The sequence below is a fragment of the Sceloporus occidentalis genome, unplaced genomic scaffold (assembly GCF_023333645.1).
Source record: "Sceloporus occidentalis isolate IW3139 unplaced genomic scaffold, rSceOcc1.0.p SCAF_4, whole genome shotgun sequence".
Lineage (NCBI taxonomy): Eukaryota > Metazoa > Chordata > Lepidosauria > Squamata > Phrynosomatidae > Sceloporus > Sceloporus occidentalis.
Window position 1 is genome coordinate 186,705,037 of NW_028316984.1, and position 14,259 is coordinate 186,719,295.

A 14,259-nucleotide genomic window follows, 5' to 3' on the forward strand; every position below is an offset into this window, starting at 1 on the left:
CTAAAGGTAGGATCTGTCAAAATAGCTTCATCTGTAGATGAAAACTGCTTCACCCTTACGAATATAATGGCCTGGCCACTTTTCCCACAAGTGCATGATAACCAAATAAACATAACATATGATAGTGAAGGAAAGCAAAGCTGAACCTGCCTGGTTGTAGAGTTCTGACATGCTGGGTATGACGATAGCAGTCTACAGGAGTTGGTGCACACTGTTCTCCAGGGGACTCTATGTCTTTTTGGACTAATGGCAGATTCAGATACCATGGTTAATGGAAGCAAAGAAGTTGCTGCTCCTGATGGCATAGGAACAGTTTTGACTGATGGTTTCAGGTTTGAGGGAAGCAGCATCAGTACAGATTGTTGCTCACCAATTTTTGCCTTCTTCTTCTCCTCCTCCTCCTCCAGATGTTGCTCTTGCTGTGCCATCTGTCAGTACTGATGAAGGTGGCCTCTTGTGTCTGACTTTGATGCCTCTCACCTGTGACTTGAAGAACAGGCCAACAGTACCAAGCCCCTTCCTGTTGACAGCATGTCAGGGAGCAATCAGCACATCCAAAGCTGCAGTAGTTGATGAAGCCATAGTAGAAGTAGTTAGTATCAAATGCATGAAAAGTGTTGGTACCAAGGATGTATGCACTGAGCCTGAAGGCATCAAACCTGAAACTTTCTTAGGCTTCTTCTGAACTGGCTTCCCTGTTTTTGTGGCAGTGGAGGAGGCGATAAAGAGAAACTTTGAAGCAGCTTTTTCAGACACCTGAAGGGACTTCTCCCAATAGTACGATTTGAGTCAGAAAGCTTGATTTTTCAGTGCCTGGGAAGTAAACCCTCAGCAAATCGGGCACTTGTTGCACAATGTGCCCCTTGGCCAAACAAAAAAGACACTCTGGCTAGGCATTTGTCAGGGAAACTTTGCACCCATAAGTGACACAAAGCTTAAGGAGAGAAGTAGGGGCCATAAAAGAGAGGAGAGTGGGGGGGAAAACCCCAAAGTAAAGGGATAGTTGAGGTTTCCTGCAGTAGAGAAAAGAATGAAACAGAAGTATCAGAAGACAAAAGAAATTAGAAGATAGGACGGTAGTATGCAAAACACAAAAGAAGAACAAAGCTACTCAGGACAGAAATCTGAACAAAGTGTCTCTTTCAGCAGACCATAAGAAACTGAAGGAGTAATAGCTTGGTGGGCTAGGACATGTGCAACAGAAAGGGAGTTACTTAGCTCTAGAATATGCCAAATTAGGTCTCTGCACAGGCATGAAACCAAACCCATTTGTGAGAGGCACAGAGACCACAAATAATCAACATATACAATCTCTACTCTGCAAATCTTAATAATCTGAGGAAGAGTTATTTAAGATTGATATAGGGAGGGTGAGTATAATTCTTTATAGGAACTATCAAAAACACTTAAAACAGTTTCACTGAAAAGTGACAATCTACTGTTTGCACATCTGCTCCTCTCTTGATCAGAGCTGGCAGAGTAAAAAAGTAAAAGAAAGTGCAGAACTGGTTTGAGTGGAGATCATAGTAGAATCCAAAAACAAATGACTGCTTATTATGAACAACAACAATTCTACATTGCCCCTTCCAAGACTATTATAAAGTGTTGTTTGAATGATGACAGATGTCATAAGAAAAGCTTTTCTGGAGCAAATCCATCCTATCCAACATGCTTTTGCTCTTAGTACTGAATTAATATAGAGCCAGTGTGGCGAAGTGGTTTTTATCATTGGACTATGATTCTGGAGACCAGGGTTCAAGTCCCCACTCAACCATGGAAACCCACTGGGTGACCCAGAGCAACTCACACTCTCTCAGCCTCAGAAGCCAATTCCCCATGAATCTTGTCAAGAAAACCTTGTGATAAGGTCACCTTAGGTCACCATAAATTAGAAATGACTTGAGGGCGGGAGGGAGGGAAAAAGCTGTGGGCCACAGGTAGCTGCTCTGCCTGTTTTTGCAGCTCACACCATTCCTTGCCACAGAAAAATGGTAGTGGTTTGGGATTTAATCAGTGGTGATCTCACTACATTTCAGCAATAAAACAGGAAGAACTCCTAGAAGGAAGATTATCCTCCATAACTGGGGAATGCCCTCCCCCTGGAGACCCGATTAGCGCCAACACTCATTTAGATGCCAAGTTAAAACTGTTAAACAAAATTGTTCATCAAAGGTTTGGGCCTCATTCATTAATCCCAAATATAGTTTGACATAGTTTTAAAAATGTTTAGATCTGTTTTAAATTATTATTTTGTTTGATATGGTTTTAGCATATTTTATTATTTTATTGTTTTCAACCGTTTGGCTTATTTTAATGCTTTTTAAAAGCCACCTTTAGATCTTTGATATAGTGCCAGTGTGGTGTTGTGGCTTGAGCATAGGACTAAGGACCTTATCGCACTTACAGTTTTCCCGTTCCGTTCGTGTCTACAAGCCAGACAGATCAGGAAACGGGCTGACGACGAACGCTATCGCATTAAGTGTTGTCAGCGTTATGCGATCGCAACAAGAACGATCGCTATCGCACTCCGCTTTTCAATAGAACGACCTGTTGTCATTTGTGGACCTCGCTGTGAATGGATTTCACCGCACAGCCGGGTCGCATCTCGATGACGCCCCGAACACCCCCTGTCTTTGCGCATGCGCAGTTCAGGAAAAAATTGGCGCGCGGTTTCAAAAGGGAGCTTGGGTTATTCTCTTTCCCTCCTTATTCCCTGTCGACATGGATTCCCATGTATTGGTTCTTCTCCATGCCATTGCCCATTACCTGTTTATGGAGCGGGAACGGAGAAGGAGGGCACTGTTTTACCGCTTGCATTTTAGAAAAATAGCTCTCAGGCATGCCCTTGCTGAGCTCATGAATGCAGAGGACGTTCCCCCCACAGATCTGCTGGAATGGCTATCTACCTTTCCATCACCGCAGAGATGGTGGTTACGTCCAATTCTTAAAAAGAATTGGTGGCGTGAGGAGGTTCTGACACTGTGGGCTGATGACATGTGGGAGACACATTTCAGAATGAAACGTGCCATTTTTTTTTTGAACTGGTACAAGTGCTCCAGCCCAACCTTGAGAGAAGCTGCAGTAGAATGAGGAAGCCAATCTCTGTAGAAGAGAGGGTGGCAATGACGTTGTGGTGGTTGTCGAGCCCTCTTTTGTACCGTAAAGTGGCATCCAGATTTGAAGTTGGGAGATCATCGGTTGCCGAGATTGCTGTGGAGGTTTGTCTGGTGATTGAAAAGAGACTTCTAAAAAAAGCTATTCAGCTTGGAAATTATCACATGGTAATTATTTCCATTTTTATCAAACTAGAAATCATTGCATTTGTAATATTGGAAGTAAGATATTATTATATTGTGTAATGTTGCTTTGTGTATGCTGCATCCCAGCACAGACATGCATACACGCATACAGTGATTTAATTACAACCATATATACACCTGTACATGCACACAAACATCAATAACATCAATGATTTAGATAGAACGCTGTAGGGTAATGTTTTTATATTTTACGTGTAAAGAAAATTTACACTGATTGCTGCAGTTATTTCATGAAACCTGTCCCTAGTTTTGGTATGGGGATGCTTAGATCTTGATTTCCTGCATGGCAGGGGGTTGGACTGGATGGCCCTTGGGGTCTCTTCCAACTCCATGATTATATGTCTATTTTTTTGGAAAGATTATATAACATTTAAATTTTAAAAGCAATAGTATACAAATGTTAGTGTCACATGTTCTGCAGCTGACAACTAGACATGTAATGTGCATGACTGGCTGCCCAAAAACAGCAATGTTTATTTTGCATGTATATCACAGCGTAACATACAGCAACGGTTATTTTTCTTTATTGTTCACTCAGATAATGGACGGTTTCCTTAACAAGGGCTTCCCTCATTGCGTTGGGGCAATTGATGGAACGCATATTCCAGTTAGCCCACCACGTGGAAGGGAGGAAGAATACCTCGATCGTAAGCAGGGATACTCCATCACGGTACAAGGGACAGTTGACCATCGCGGAAGATTCATCGACGTGGAACTGGGACATACTGGGAGAGCGCATGATAGCCACATTTTCAGGCACTCCGCTTTGTGGCATGCCATGGATGAAGGATACTTTGTTCCTGGCAATCCCACCATCAATATTGCTGATGTGCGTGTTCCACCATTGATAATTGGGGATGGAGCATACCCTATACAGTGGTACCCCGGGATACGAATTGATCGCGTTGCGAAATTTCCGGGGTACGAAAAAGTTAGATTGGAAAAAACTGTTCCGGGTAACGAAAGATTTTTCGGGTTACGAAATTCATTTCGGCGCGAAATTTAAATGCGAAGCGCGGCTAGCGGCTTTCCAGCGCTAACGGAAAGCCTTTTCGGGTTGCGAAATGTATCGGGTTACGAACGGCGCCGCGGAACGAATTAATTTCGTAACCCGAGGTAGCACTGTACAGCCGTGGCTCATGAGGCCGTTTCCTGCTCCAAACTGCCCTGAACAGGTGTACTTTAACAAATCATTAAGCAGGGCAAGAAACATCGTGGAAAAAGCATTTGGCCATTTGAAAAGCAGATGGGGCTGCCTTGCTGGCAGACTCACAGTGAAAGAAGAAAACTTTGTTACTGTGACTGCGGCTTGCTTTGTTTTGCACAACATTTGTGTTACTAACGGAGAGGTGCTGCATGATGACATTGAGGCACCAGCTCCTATTGTTCTACCACCCATGCATGCCAATCAGAAACAGTATGATATTAACAGGAAAAGGGAGGGCGAACAGATAAGAAATGCAATTGCTGGATGGATGTTTACGAATTTGCGGCGATAAAGTTTTTACTACTGGAAGCTACGAAAAAAGAATATCGTCATCAATGTGCCTATTGTGACATTACTCCCTTTTCATATTCAAATGTAACATTCTTTACGTTTCACATGATGCGATCTCAACATTTCCTAATAATTAATTCCTGGAATAATATGGGACAGGTAGCCTGTCATAGTGTAAATAGCGTTGTTGAACCTTACTCTTCAATCTATTTCAGCTACAGAAAATGTATATGTTTCTGTAGGGTTATTGTATTGTTCAGCACAAATATGTTTATGTCAAAGAAAGCAAACACAACGATATTCTTAACCGTTAACAGTTATGTATTTAAAAAAATAGAACAACAATAAAGAACAGTTAGTGCATGTCTCTGTTCATGTGTACATATGCAGCAGTATATTTGGAACATTACATGTTTTTATTTCTAGTTCTCCACATGAAAGAACAATAAAGGTTTTGAGGAATTAACTATGTAGTTTTTCCTAGAAAACGGGGAATGAATGCATTTATAATTCGCTGTTTCTCTCAAAATACTATTAACTTGGTACAATCCCACTTTGACTGCTGTAGCTGCCTCCTGTTGTTGCATTCTTGGAGTAGCCGTCCCAGGGAGAGGAATTTAGAATTCGCAGGCAGACCACATGTCTTCATGAGAATTCAAAATACTACTCCTTAAAGTTGCCAATCCAAGAATGCAACATGAGGCAGCTACAGGAATGAAAGTGGAATAGTTGCAGTTTAAGAGATTGGTGCGATAAACAGCATTAGTTAGAAATATGGCAGTAAAATGTAATCGAAACATTTTTTTAAAAAGAAAAAAGGTAGACTGCAAAGTCTGTGAACAATATCATTGGTTAACGATTTGTATCTGATCACATGCTAATATCGTAAACTCTGCATATCATATATAGGCTTGACATTACTTAAGAACTACCTGGAGACCGACTCCTACCTTGCGATACATATACAATAACATCCCAGATTAATCTCCATACACACACCTTACACACATTTTCCCTTTAACTTTCGGTAGCCTTTACATCAGTTAGGTCACGTTGTAAGGTGCGAATATGTATAGAATTGCCATACCTATCCAAATTAACATGGGATCCGGTTTAGTAAAAATTTCCATTTCTAGCTATTCTGACGGTACAGTTAAGCACTTTCTAAAACCAATCAGACAGGAATGGTTCTTTAACAATCCACACGGCAGTGCTTGTAATGCACGCTTGTTCACATCAAGGACAACAACATTTAGTACTACAGAGTACGGTACACCCAGTGCCCTGTTGTACTACATTACTATAGACAACCATGCAGTCCACCCATTTCTATATAGAACAACATTGAAATATCTCAAACACTTAGATTGCTTAGATTCATTTTTTGATTTCACGGAGATTGTGTTAGCTGCAGTTTATTAGTTTAGAAATCCCACATTGGGAACATTCAACTATCAAACGAGAACATATACGGGCAATGTTGTAATGCATGTTACTGCAATAACGGTGCTTGTCACGGTATAATCTTGGAGTGCTACTATTCCACTATGCGTGCTCCTGCTACCTCATGTTGCAGACTAGGGCCTGTTACAGACTGCAAAAATAATGCTGCTTTGGGTGTCTTTGGAGGTATGCTATTTAAATGATGCATGCATCCTAAGAATCCACAAGCTGCACCAAAAACTGCACTCCGGTGCTTAGGAATGGGGTGTGACTTTGGTGCGACCTCTGGACTCTTTGGACCCATGCATCATTTAAATAGCATACCTCCAAAGAGACCCGAAGCAGCTTTATTTTGGCAGTCTGTAACAGGCCTAAGATTAGCTAGTTTAGGGAGGGGAATGTAGAACTCTCAGGCAGATAAGATGTCTTCCTGGGAATTCCAAAAAAAAAATCTTTAACTCTTCTGATCCAAGATTGCAACAGGAGGCAGCTTGACCTGCCACAGTGGAATAGTAGCACAATAAAAGATCAGTGTGATAAACATCCATTTTTCTTTGTTATTATAGGAAAAATGCTGGCAACATGTGCCAGTACATTATGTAACTATATAAACAATACCAACAAATAGCAAAACCTTCATATTTCTATTCTGATATCTCTTGACCGTATATATTTGATTGTAAGCTTTTTAAACAGATCCCTATAACCAGGGGATATGGCCCATCATTTCTATATATTATTACTTGCTGCATGCATGATATTATATTAACTATATTAATATATTAATATATTAACTATATTAATATCATATTAATATTATATAATATTAACTATAGGGACAAACATTTAAATGTGGTGCCACAGGAAAGCAGTGCAGAATTACGTGTAAGAGGAATATTCTTTCCCTAACCCACAGTTCTAAGGTGAGTACCTTTGCCTTTTTTTAATACATCTGCGAGATCGTGTATTAGCAAACTGAGAACATTCTTCTGACTGGGTTAACAACCATTGGCTTTGTGTTTGTGGTTCAATTTCCCAATGTGAGTAATTTCCCTGAATTACAGAATCCACATGCGTGACAGACGACATACTGCTTTCTGGAATTTGATTATCATCTTGGTCTTTACCAGTGCTGCTCCTATTTTTCTCTGGTGCTGCATATTCAATGTCTACATTATTATGTAGGGGTACTAGGTCATCATCCGTTTCACTATCACTGCTATTATTATACATTGTCAGTCCAAACAGAGTAGGACGACTGTTATGGTAGTTAACATGTTCTTTGATCCTTGTATATTTGCTTGAATGTGGTCCTCCTTGTAGCTGTGGCAAAGTTTCTGGAACCAGGATTTCAGAGGTTTGAGAATGAGCTCCTGAATTGTCAGCATGGCAATTGTCAATGTTTAGGCTAGTGGGTAGTCTGCTCTTACTTAATAGATCAACAATAGTAGACATGCAATGAAGTAATTGTTTTCTGTCCTCTTTGCTCGAAAGCACATCCTCTTTCATTATATTTATCAACTCGCTCTCCTTACGGGCACTTTCATCCATCCTTAGTAAAATTTCTTTCTGCAGATTCTCTCGCTGCTGTCTACTAATTTCCGTTTGCTGGTTGGTATTTTCCATGATGGTTCTCGCTATTAGTTCACCCCTCACTGCTCTTCTACTTCTGTTCCTTATTCTTTGCAGACGTGTATTTGGAGACATGTTCACCACTGTAAAGATGTCATCCTCTTGATTTTCTGTAGGGGAGATAAAGGAAATATTGTTCATCTATATCATTGATAAACCATTTCTTGCAAGTGTAACAGGGAGATTAAAATTAGGCACCCCTTTCAGATAATGGATTATCTGTAAGGATCTATTTTTGTTAAGCAAGCATTCTATATGTTCTTTTGAAAATTTTCTATTCAGCTTCCTTGTGTTCTTAAAATAAGACCTAGATAAATAATATTGGTGCCCAAGTTTCGTCTTATTAATCCCGTTGACCATGTAGTGTTCACATTCTCTATATCAGAGATACCCATAACATCTAATAATACTGGAAAGTTTCCTCAAGGTACGGAAATCACTATACTGGGTATCACACGTCACGCATATTTGCAATAGCATAGACACTTGTAACGGAAGACACCAAAACAATCGTAGAAATATATAGGGGAATGGAAGACTTTCTTTTCATTAATATTGATCGTTATCCACACATTATTATTCCTGTATTTCTTAGCAAGCGCAACATGCCGAAAGAAATAGGTGATAGTCACCGGATGATGGACACTAACCTTCTCTTCCATCCGAAATTTCGTTCTCTTGTTCTGGTGAGTTACAGCTGGAATCGTTGTTATCTGCAGCTGGATAAACAATAAAAAACAAACTTAAACACACAACAGGACAGCAGCTCTCTGAAAGAAACACTAAGTAGTACGTACTACAAATATTAGTTTTAAACTCATACTGCTCTCCATTACACATATATCTCTATCTACTTTTAAGGATATGTTTGAGTCCCGAGGGTAGAGGAGGACTCATTGCATACTGTTGTGCTATTTTTTTAGGAATTACCTGTAACATATCAAGTTCTGTCAATGAATGGAGCTGCAGACCACTACATACATGCATTACCTTGTGGACTGTTATCTGGTCTTGTGTTGGTGAATGAATTATTTCCAGTCTCCGAAGCATGACGTAAGGCTCCTTCACTTGTGTCCATAGTTGTGTAGCAAGCTGTTTTCAGTGTTTCAAATAAAAGGAAAATAAATACTTTAGGTTCAGAAACAGTTTTCTATGAAAAATTTACTTGATTTGTCAAAGATTCACAGGAATGTTGAACATGAATTTAGACCCTGGTGGAAATGAAAAGCTATTCACTATTCACAATTGTTATGGAATTGACAAGAAAGGAATGAGATGACTTGGCCAACGCAACTTCTGTTTTGTTGCCTGTAATCTAGCAATTAGACAATATTTAAATATAGCAATGAAATATTAGGTGGACCAGAATAATAACTATCCATGATTCTTTGCCAAAATGTCATTGGACAAATCATTACCTCAACAGTAACCTATGGAAATCTTGGCACATACACACACACACACACACACACACACTCTCTCTCTCTCTCTCTCTCTCTCTCTCTCTCTCTCTCTCCCCCCTCTCCCTCACGCGTGGACACACTCCCACTCTCACACACACACACACACACACACACACACTCTCTCCCTCCCTCCCTCCCTCCCTCCCTCCCACCCACCCTCACACACACGCACGCATTCTCTCTCTCTCTCTCTCTCTCCCCCTCTCTCACACGCACACACACACACAGCCAACCACATTCAAGCACCATAAAAAATAAAAGGGTAAATGTACTGTTCCTGTAGTAACAGTAATGATTCAACGATAGCTTGACACTACTTGATACTCACCGTTTGTGTTCCTTCTCTCACATGGAGGTACCATGGGGATGTTGGATGGGACTGATTTCTGTAAACCCTTCCTATTTTTTCCACTGGGATCGGAACGTCTGGACTTTGCAGTCTGGTTTCCTCTAGTTAGATCAATACTCCTGGACAACCTATTCACAACAATACTTGCGTCTCCATGCAAAATGTTATCTAGTTCTTTAAAATAGGGGCAACTAATGGGGTCTCGCCCACTCATTTTGTTATAGTTTACCACCTTTTTGTATTCGAAACGCATGTGTTTGGTTTTGTTTCTGCACTCCTGCCCTGTTCTAGCATGATTCCGCTTCTTCATCTCTTCGGCAATGTCTTTTAATATGTCCAGATTCCGATGAGATTCCCTCAGTCTGTCTTGGAAACGCGCTGCCCCCCAAATATCAAGCAAGTCCAAAATCTCGTTTCGACACCAAGGGACACCCTTTGTTACTTTCTCATTACTGCATACGGTGTTTTGCACGTCCGTCCCGGACAGAGATTGTGACATGTCTCCCTCCATTTTTCCCTTTAGATCACCAACGCTCCACAGGAAACCTCTTTGAAAATCCGCCGCCACAATAAGGATGGTGGATTCCTATTGGCTAATTGTACCGGAAACACGTACAGCCATTTCCTGTACACTCTAGGAATATTGGGAAACTCGCTGTCCCTCTCTGCAAAAAGGCGGAAGAGACATTGCAGCCACCTCCTGTCACATTATGGGGTTGACAGTTTTAAGGAGGGGTGTATAGAATTCGTAGGCAGGGAAGTTCTCTGACTGAGAAATCAATATACCACTCCTTAAAACTGGCAATCCCACAACAAAACACGAAATATTAATTCAAAGTTCTTTATGTAATGCCACTACAGTGTTGTAATCACTGATAAAAAATCCACAACAGTAACGAAAGGAAATATTTATTTATTACGTGATGTCCCTCCATCTAGAACTGCTGAAAATGTCCTCGGAAAACTAGTGCATACAGTAGGACAAAATATAGCTATCAATGTTAAAAAAAAATTTTAAATGTTATAAGAACAAGGTAGATTTTCTCCATAGCTTTGTTCTTTCATTTGTCCCTGAATTAATTGGATATTTCAGGCAAAGCTACCATTATGTTGCCATTATAGTCCACTATTGCCAGGGAATAAATGTAGGACAAAATGTAGAACAAACAGTAGGACAAATGCAGCACCAAACTAAAGCACAAAATGTTGGACATTTTAGGTCCTAAAGTCATGGCTTACTTTAGGTCTTCAGTTGTCTTGTTGCAGCGGGACAATTATTCAAAACCTAACATACCTACCCGAGATCGTTACCTGGTATCAAACACAGTTTCCTGGTTTTTTTTTCATATACAAACATGTCTACATGTTCTATAATTTTCACTGATGAAAGTCGTTAAAACATCTTGCAAGGGGACCAGGTATAGGAAAGATGTCATGATGGACCATCGTTACTGTAGGGACTGGACGGGGATGGAATTGGAACGCGTAGGATATCGCACACGGGGGATTTTACGTTCTCATAACATTTACTGGAGAGGGAGGACGGAAACAAATCGTTGGGGACATTTTACGCGAACGGAACGGAACGGGTACGCACTGTAAATGTTTCGGTAACGAGGCTGTGCGATAAAATCCGTTCCATTCCGTTACCGTGCAGACCTCGGATCGTTTAAAAACACGTGTGCGATAAACTCCTTAAACTCTGGGACATCAGGGATCAGTTCCCCACTCAGCCATGGAAACCAGCTCACTGACCTTGGGTGAGTCACACACCCTCAGCCCCAGAAAACCCCATGGCAGAGTCACCATAGGTCAGAAACAACTTCAAGGTGCACAACACAATAAAAATACATATTTTAACAAGGGGCCCAGCCCTGCTCTCCTGTACACTCATGAAAAACATCCTTCTTTAAAAACTAAACATGCAGGAAAGCTGCACTTTTTAAACATCTTTATTTTAAAATTAAATAAAGCAGTGTGTGGTGTTGGGAAGTTCTGTGCTGCAAGTTCCAGGGCTCAAATAGTCCACCAGACCTATCAAAGTTGTCCACCCACATTTTACAAGTTCACAAGCGGGGCAAAAGAAGCATCTGAAAACCATAAACAAAATAGGTAATCAAAGTGAAACTACCAAGAGCAAGATCGTATAGAGAGATTGACTGGTACATAGACTGAAGCAGAGATATCTATTTTCAATCAGAGATATACTGCCTCTGAACATGGTGCTTTCCTTAGCTAATGTTCATTTATAGATATCTCCTCTGTTATTATTTTCTTTATTTCCCCTTTCAAGTATTTGAATCCAATGTCCCTCCATATAATCCTGCGGCAGTAGAATTCCACATATTAAGTAGTCACTGCATAAAGAAATACTTTATTTTGTATGTCCTGAGTGTCCTAGATCCAAATGTTTTCCCATTGCTTTGGTTAGTCACACAATTACAGCTCTGTTCATCTGGATCAATAGCTACAAGCCCACTACTAAATCTTCAACATTTGGCCATGTTGGTTGGCAGATTCTAGCAGCTGTAATACAAAAATTAACTTTTCCAAGTTCTGGAATTGTTAAAGATACTAAGTACATTATAGAAATAAATCAAGCCACTTATGGAAGGACTATATTACATAAAATGCAAAGACTTCCTTGGTGGATGGAAATCAAAATCCAATCTGACCTAGCAGCCCAGGGTAAGATGAGAGTTGCTCAAGCGGGGAGTGATACTTGGAGGCTCTGATCCCTCCTCCTCTTCCCAAACTTTTTAAATATCTAATATTTACACATGTGTTGAGTTAAATGTTGAATTTATTTAAATACATCTGTTCTAATTTCAACAATGTTATTTCCTTCTAATATGTCAAAATGGGAATATACATGAATGTGCAAATTGCAATAGCAAGTACATTTCTGTGCCGCTTATCAGTGTGCATAAGCACTCCCAAAGTGGTTTACAACTGTAAGCTAATTGCCCCCAACAAGCTGGGTACTCATTTTAGCTACCTGCGAAAGGATGCCAGGCTGAATCGACCCTAAGTCCCTGGCTGGTATTGAACTCATAGCCTTGTGGTTTGTGAGTGAGTAGCTGCAGTACAGGCATATAACCACTGCACCACCAGGGCTCCTTCCAAATGGAAATATGCACCTAAACAAATAAAATATTGTTATTTGTATATTATGTTGAGGGGGATGCAATGCTCACAAATATATGTAAACAGGTAAAAAGTCGGAGAACTACTGTAGTAGCCTGTTTCCAGGAATACTTAGATGAAAGTTCTCCTGTCAGAAGCAGGACAGCATGGAAAAAGGCATCCTGGACTGTTGCTCTTTGAAACCCCTGCTGATCAGAGATATGCCACCACTAAACATGGTGGTTACTTCATGCCCAATATCAATTTTATGATGCATTAATTTGTCCAATTCTGGGCAAAGTACAGTGTGTTGGTTACTACCTAACCCCACATGCTTTGGATCCAGGTTACCTATAGGATTGCCTTCTCTTGTAGTTTGCCCTGGACACTCAGGTCCTCTGGGAAATGTTTGCTCAAACCAGCCAGATCTAGACTGGCAATAGTTTCCCAGAGGACTTTTTTGTATGCTGTCCCCAGACTGTGGAAGGACCCGCCGGAAGAGATATGACTACTGAAAATGCTGACTGTTTTTAAAATAACATTGAAGACCCATCTCTTTCAGCAGGCCTACATAGGCAATTTTAAATCATGACTTTTAAATTGTATATGTATTCTCATGAGTGTATTTTAATAGTTTTATAGTATTGTATTTTAACTGCATTTATGTGTTTTTAATTGCATTTTGTATTTTAACATGCTGTACCCCACCTTGAGCCTTGAGGAGAGGTGGACAAGAAATAAAAACTTCTTCTTGTTGTTGTTGTTGTTGTTAAATATTTTTAACAAATATTACCTATTCATACATATATGTTCTAGAGCATGTGCACTGTATAAAGGAAAGACAAAAAATCAAAATCTCATTCTGTTTTTGGAAATATTCGTCTGTTTTTTCCCATCTGTTGGGCGGGGAATGTTTTCTACAGTCAGGAAAAAAAATATTTGCGCTACAAACCACTAAAGTATTCAAAGAATTTGGCAGCCTGTTCAATCACATGAACTTTGGCTCATTATGAAATAGAACTGCATTTCTGTTCAGAGGCCCTGCAGCTGCTAAACTGAGCCAGGGCAAACCTCCTCATCCTCCCTCTCTCCTCCTGAAAGCTTCAGATTGCAAGACAAAAAGAAAGAATGAAAGTGGAGAAACAAGAACCAGCCTGATAATGGAAAGAAAACACTTGGGTGTGTTTTCTTTTTAAAAATAAAATGACAGTATCAGCAGAAAAAGGAAGAAAATGTCAAGGTGAGGGAGAATCAAATTGTGTTTAATCAGAAAGAAAAACCCTGCAGGCAATTCATAGCCAGAAAAATGCATGCCAAAAGAGGTTCAGACATCAGGTACCTTTTCAGACTGATCTGAGAATTTTTGATATTGTTTTATTTTTTAGGGGTTGTCTACACAGGCGGAAAAAAAAATAGGAACACACAGCA

General features: G+C 40.2%; 1 long non-coding RNA gene across 1 annotated transcript; it reads right to left on the reverse strand.

The window, feature by feature from the left end:
- Window positions 1-7,695: 7,695 nt before the first annotated feature.
- On the reverse strand, window positions 7,696-10,006 carry LOC149315147 (uncharacterized). Its single transcript, XR_016281161.1, has 4 exons — window positions 9,685-10,006; window positions 8,884-8,985; window positions 8,544-8,612; window positions 7,696-8,003 (listed from the first exon to the last, which is right to left on the reverse strand). It is a non-coding gene; the product is annotated as an uncharacterized LOC149315147 (long non-coding RNA).
- Window positions 10,007-14,259: the final 4,253 nt, after the last annotated feature.